We start from the raw sequence: 6022 nt of genomic DNA, 5'->3' as shown, positions 1-6022 counted from the left end.
CGTGTTGTTGGTGTTTTTTCAATGTATGCTTCAGACACGGGTCACGACGAGGCGTTCCCCATAGCGACTCCTAGAGGAAGCAGTGTCTCATTCCCTACTCAGGGAACCATGGTTACATACATAACCTGAGACGTTTTTGCTATAAAGTGATGTGAAAATTATCCTGTCCACTCATAAAAAAAAAAAAAAAAAAATTGATTTAGCTTTTGTAAGATATGTTTTGTGTTAGTAATGCAATGACAATGACCATGTATATTTATGTGAATCACACCTGAAAGACAAAGGGCCTTCCCTTAATGGGCCATTAGTGTGACTGTGAGGAAAGTAAGAAAGAATGTGAAGAGATTAAAATAACTGGGGTTTTGATTATTTGTATTTTATTTGCAAAACAGTATAATCCAAAAATACACCGTGAAGGTCAAAGATATATTGAGCACATTGTTCCCTTTCATTCGTTCACTTTGACATTGTGTCGAGTGTGCGACACTAGGGGTCGCTCTTGGGAGCCCAAACACCTCTGACAAAGAGATTAAAATAACTGGGGTTTTGATTATTTGTATTTTATTTGCAAAACAGTATAATCCAAAAATACACCGTGAAGGTCAAAGATATATTGAGCACATTGTTCCCTTTCATTCGTTCACTTTGACATTGTGTCGAGTGTGCGACACTAGGGGTCGCTCTTGGGAGCCTAAACACCTCTGACATCTTTGAGAAAAGGCCAATGAAATTGGGTGTGCAGAATTTGCATAGCTGGCCACGCCCCGGGTATAAATAGGCCAGCACAGCATCTGCTCACTTGTTCTGTTTTTCGTAGCCAAATGCAGCGTCTCTCAGTAAGAAGCAGCGTCATTCTCCTCTATCTCCTCGTCATTGGATCTACGGCACGGGCAGCGGTCTCTCCCTTCTCAAACACAGCTAAGTGTTGTGAGAGTACCCCTGGGTGCTTCGACGGCCTTCTTGAAGAGCAAATTTCCTCCTAAAAGATTAATTTCTCTAAAAGAGCTTGCGCAGTTTGGGATTGTGTGTCGACAAACATGCCTTTCCTTCTGTGCCCTTCTCGTTGCGGCTTTTACCTCTCCCCGAACGATCGGCACGATCGTTGTGTTCAGTGTTTGAGCCGAGCTCACGCTGAAGCAATGCTTGTTGATGGTTCATGTTCTGATTGCGAGGACATGATCATGGGCACGCTCCACTCACAAGTTGCCTTCTTTTCAAAGAAGCCGCGGTTCACCTCGACTGCTTCCCGTTCTGGTCCTTCTACTTACAGGTATGAGGCTGCAGCGATGTGCGTCGATGGAGAGCAAAAGGAAGTGAGTGAGGTACCGCCGAGTGGAGCCCCGCAGACCACTCGTACTCACATCCCCCGGTCGAGCTGCTGGATGGGTTTGATAGTCTGTCTCAGTACGGATTTGATTTCCTATTCGGAGCGCCTAACGAAGAGGAGAGGGTGGCCACAGCATCAGAGGGTGGGCGTGAGCCATCTGACACTGAGGCCACGGCTGAACAGGCCTCTGTGGGGACAAAGTCTCAGTCGAAGGCGCTGAAATGGCGGCCGTGCTCGAACGGGCAGCTAAAGAGATCGGGCTGGAGTGGAATCCTCCACTTTGTCCCGAGCGCTCGCAGCTGGACAATTGGTATCTAAGTGATGACCGTGACTCGAAGCCACGCTCGACCCCAGTGCCATTCTTCCAGGAAGTGCACGAGGAGTTGACGAAATCGTGGAAGGCCCCGTTTTCGGCCAGAACGGGGTTCACCAACTCCCCCTCCCTCCCCACCCTCGATGGGGGTCCAGCGAGGGGGTATACGGAGATTCCCTAAGTGGAGAGGGTGATTGCGGTGCATCTTTGCCCGTAAAATGCAGCTACTTGGCAGGATCACCCGAGGCTCCTGTCCAGGGCCTGTAAGTTCTCTTTGGCACTTGTGGCAATGGCTCACACAGCTTCTGGACAAGCGGTGTCGCCCTGCCTGCCATGGCCATCCTGCAGGTCTACCAGACCAAGGTGTTACAAGATCTGCATGAGGGTGATCCCGACCCAGAGCTACTGCAGGAACTGCATTCAGCGACTGACTACGCTCTCCGAGCTACGAAGGTCACGGCGCAGGCTCTGGGAAGGGTGATGTCCACTCTGGTGGTCCAGGAGCACCACTTGTGGCTTAATATAGCTGAAATGCAGGATGCTGAGAAAGTCCGCTTTCTTGACACCCCCATTTCCCAGATTGGTCTGTTCGGCGACACCGTGGAAGAGTTTGCCCATCAATTCTCCATGGTGAAGAAGCAGACGGAGGCCATCAAATTCATCCTGCCTAGGCGCGGTTCGGGCTCTGGTCCTGCACCTCCAAGACAGCAACATCCCTTCTGATTTAAAAACAGCAACTCGGAGGCTCCACCCTCAGACGGTCCAGCTGATTTGGAGTCGATTCGGCCAGGCACAAGTAGATCTGTTTGCCTCACCAGAATCCACTCACTGCCAGTTATGGTATGGCCTGACCGAGGCCCCCCTCAGTACAGATGCACTGGCACACAGCTGGCCCAGGGATCTACGCAAGTATGCGATTCCCCCAATGAGCCTCATTGCACAGAGGACAGGGAACAGCTCTTGTTGGTAGCCATATATTGGCGCAAGAGGACCTGGTTCTCGGAGCTTGTACTCCTGTCGTCGGCTCCTCCCTAACGTATTCCTTTGAGGAGAGACTTCCTCTCCCAGGGTAAGGGCACAATCTGACACCCACGCCCAGATCTCTGGTCCCTGGATGCAACCAAGTGGACTTCAGAGACCTTCCACCCGAGGTGGCAAACACCCTTATGCAGGCCAGAGTCCCCTCTACTAGGGGAATGCTGTCTCCAAACAGAGCATTTCCCACTGGATTGTGGATGCGATCCGAACGGCATACCAGGCCAGAGGTCTACCCTGCCAACTGGGAGTGACAGCCACTCGACCAGGGGTGTTGCTGCCTCAGCAGCCTTGGCAAATGGGGCCTCTCTAACAGACATTTGTAGAGCTGTAGGTTGGGCTACACCTAACACATTCGCCAGATTCTACAATCTGTGAATGAAGCCAGTTTCTTCCAGAGTCTTAAACACAAGTTCTATGAATCAGGAGACCGGCACGCTGCAGAGCTTGCCCATAGCTCTTCCCCCCGAGGGTGGTTACGCCTTTTTCAGTTCAGTCTGTTTCCTTGCGTGAAACCTGAGCTACACTTTTCCATCACTCATTAGCACATTAGCTTAGCGAAGTTCGGCGGAGGAACTCGCTACTAGAGCCCAATACCTCCGGACAGTTCTGATAGGTTTCCTCATGTGAACACTTGTATTGGGTTGGTGGTAATTCTGTCTTTTTTACCCCAAATGCAGTGATTATCCCCTGCTAACAGCGGGAGCAACAACGGTACGCACAATAGGTCAATATTCACTATTACCCAAACGTTTTTCACCTTTCTCAACATCTCTCTCACTCTGATTGATGCAAGTGAGTAAACAGACAGTGCAATTCTACACTTATTACAGTGCATTTTATTACTTTCTTTTAATCTGCATAGAGCGCGTCACACCTGCCTCAATATTTTTTTTTACTGTTTGCACTCTGATTGATGCACATAAGCAAACAGAACAGTACCAATCTATATTCATTTACCCATTTTCCACCTTACTTTATATTTTATATTATTTTATATTTTAACAGTTTTAATCCGTTATGGAGCACGCGTCCCATGGGCAGTGGCACCAAAGCGTCGCACAAGTCTCAAGATCTCTCAATCTGTGTACAGCCACCGGACACTGTGATTGCTGCACATGATTTTTAATATTACATCACCTTGGCTGTGGCATGTTCTGTGACAGCTGCACCTAGATCTGATTGGTGTAAAGTGAAGTCTCATCTAGGGCAGGCAGAGTAGGAGTAGCAGCATTTTCTGTTTTGTCACGTGCATCAATTGGAGTGTAAACAGACTGAGAGATCTTGAGGCAGGTGCTCTATTATAAGATAGGAATAAGATATAGGTGACAAATAGGTCAATATGTGTAGATTTGCACTGTTTGTTTGCTTATGTGCCTTAATCAGAGTTCAAACAGTAAACGATCTTGAGGCAGGTGATGGGCTCTCTATTACTACGGAAGTTCTAAGTGGCCATGCATTTTTTTTCCTTCTTGTTTTCTCGTGATCTCGACATAACGATAAGTGTTCTCGTGATTTCGACATAACAAGTTGTTTTTTTGTTATCACTACTTATTTTTCTTGTGATCTCAACATAGCAAAAGTTGTTCTCTAAGTTACACAACTGCGCCAACAGGTGGCAGTATAGAACTACTGATGGGGACTTACTGACATTTAATTAAACTTATAAATGTTAAATGCTTGAATAAATATGATAATTTTGTTTGAAATTGTATCTGTTATCGTTACATTATTACTGCTGCACAACACATCACAGTTTCTCATTTACAAAGATCGTTTTGGGCATCTTTCTTATTTTTAATCTTTAACTGGTAATAAATGTATATTAATAAGAAATGTGATTTGCATATGTGTATAACTTAGTTCAGTGATGTTATACAGTGTTGTAGCCTAATCTTTTGTATTTTCTAAATTTCTTTGTAGGAAACCACACACACTCACACATAACAGCATCCCAAGCTTGTAACGCACATGATATCAAAGCCTATCCTACATGACTAATAAAAATCACAAACAAATTATTATAATATATTATTAAATAGAATTTTATTTCAAACGAAGTGAGTGAATTTAATTAAAGTAAGATGAAACCAAGCAGCATAAGATTTTTTTCTCTTCTCTGCATTCTGAAGGCGTTCCACCTGCACTTGCGGTGTTGATTGCATTGTTTTCAGACCATTTAAAGGGGTCATATGATGTTGCTAAAAAGAACATTATCCCGGGCTGGATTCCGCTTCGTCCATGGTGAAAGTTGATGTATTTCCTCAGCGACCAGCACGGATCAGCTCCAGGCATGACGAAGCCATATCGTCCTCTTTTGGAAGGCCAAACAAAGTAGTTTTGCTTTCAGAACGAAACACACAGCGCCTTCACGACATGTCGGCAGCAACAACAATACTACAGCAAGAATAAAAGTTACGCCTTCTTTCTTTGCATGAACAGTTGGGCGGCGTTATGCAAATCTTCCCAAATCGTGATGTAGATATGTGGGGGCGTGTTAGAACAAGCCGTTTTAGGTAGGCGTGGCTGACTCTTAACTTTTATAAAGAATATCTCTTTGGATTTGAGACTTTAGTCTTTGCAACTTTACAGATCTTCTTTATGCACCAAGAGCTTGTAACACTCCAAAGAGAAAGGAAAAATTGAAATCGCATCATATGAGCCCTTTAAACATGTTAATTACACAAATAAAATGTTTAGCGTAGCCTAACTCTGGACAAAATCAGCAGTGTTTGACTAGCCTATATTTATTTTATTTATTGTAGACATTATTTCTAAGTGAAGCAACATTTGCTGAAATATCCACAAGATACAGTAAAACGCTTAACATTGCTTAATGCGTTGAGTTTTTTTTTTTTTTTTTTTAAAGATCAAACTCAGTAAACACATTATTATTAATTATAATATGTAACAGTTTTCTATGCATAAAACGCTTAACGCATTAAACACATTGCGTTCTTATTATGAGCTCATTTGTTTGTCTGCACATAGAATGCTTTCATATTAATGATGTGTTTTCTGAGTTTGGTCTTTTAAAAACACTGCCTTAACGCATTAAGCCACATTAAGTGTTGTCCATACGGTAGGCTATTCTATGGGAGGAAAACGATTAACATTGAATTAAACGCACTGCGTTCTTATTATGGGGTCATCTTCTTGTCTGTACATATTATGAATTACTAATAATGTGTATACTGAGTTTGGTCTTTTAAAAACACTCTCAATTAACACATTAAGCCAGGTTAAGCATTTTAGAATGTCCCTGTCAGGGTTGCGTTTGTTACTATAGCAACAGTAGTGTCACGAATTCGGTCCATGGACTTCCGTTTATTCACCACCAGAGGTCA

This window comes from Sinocyclocheilus anshuiensis, unplaced genomic scaffold, assembly GCF_001515605.1.
Source record: "Sinocyclocheilus anshuiensis isolate Anshui unplaced genomic scaffold, SAMN03320099.WGS_v1.1 scaffold2269, whole genome shotgun sequence".
In the NCBI taxonomy this organism is placed as follows: domain Eukaryota; kingdom Metazoa; phylum Chordata; class Actinopteri; order Cypriniformes; family Cyprinidae; genus Sinocyclocheilus; species Sinocyclocheilus anshuiensis.
This window is presented reverse-complemented; position numbering follows the sequence as displayed.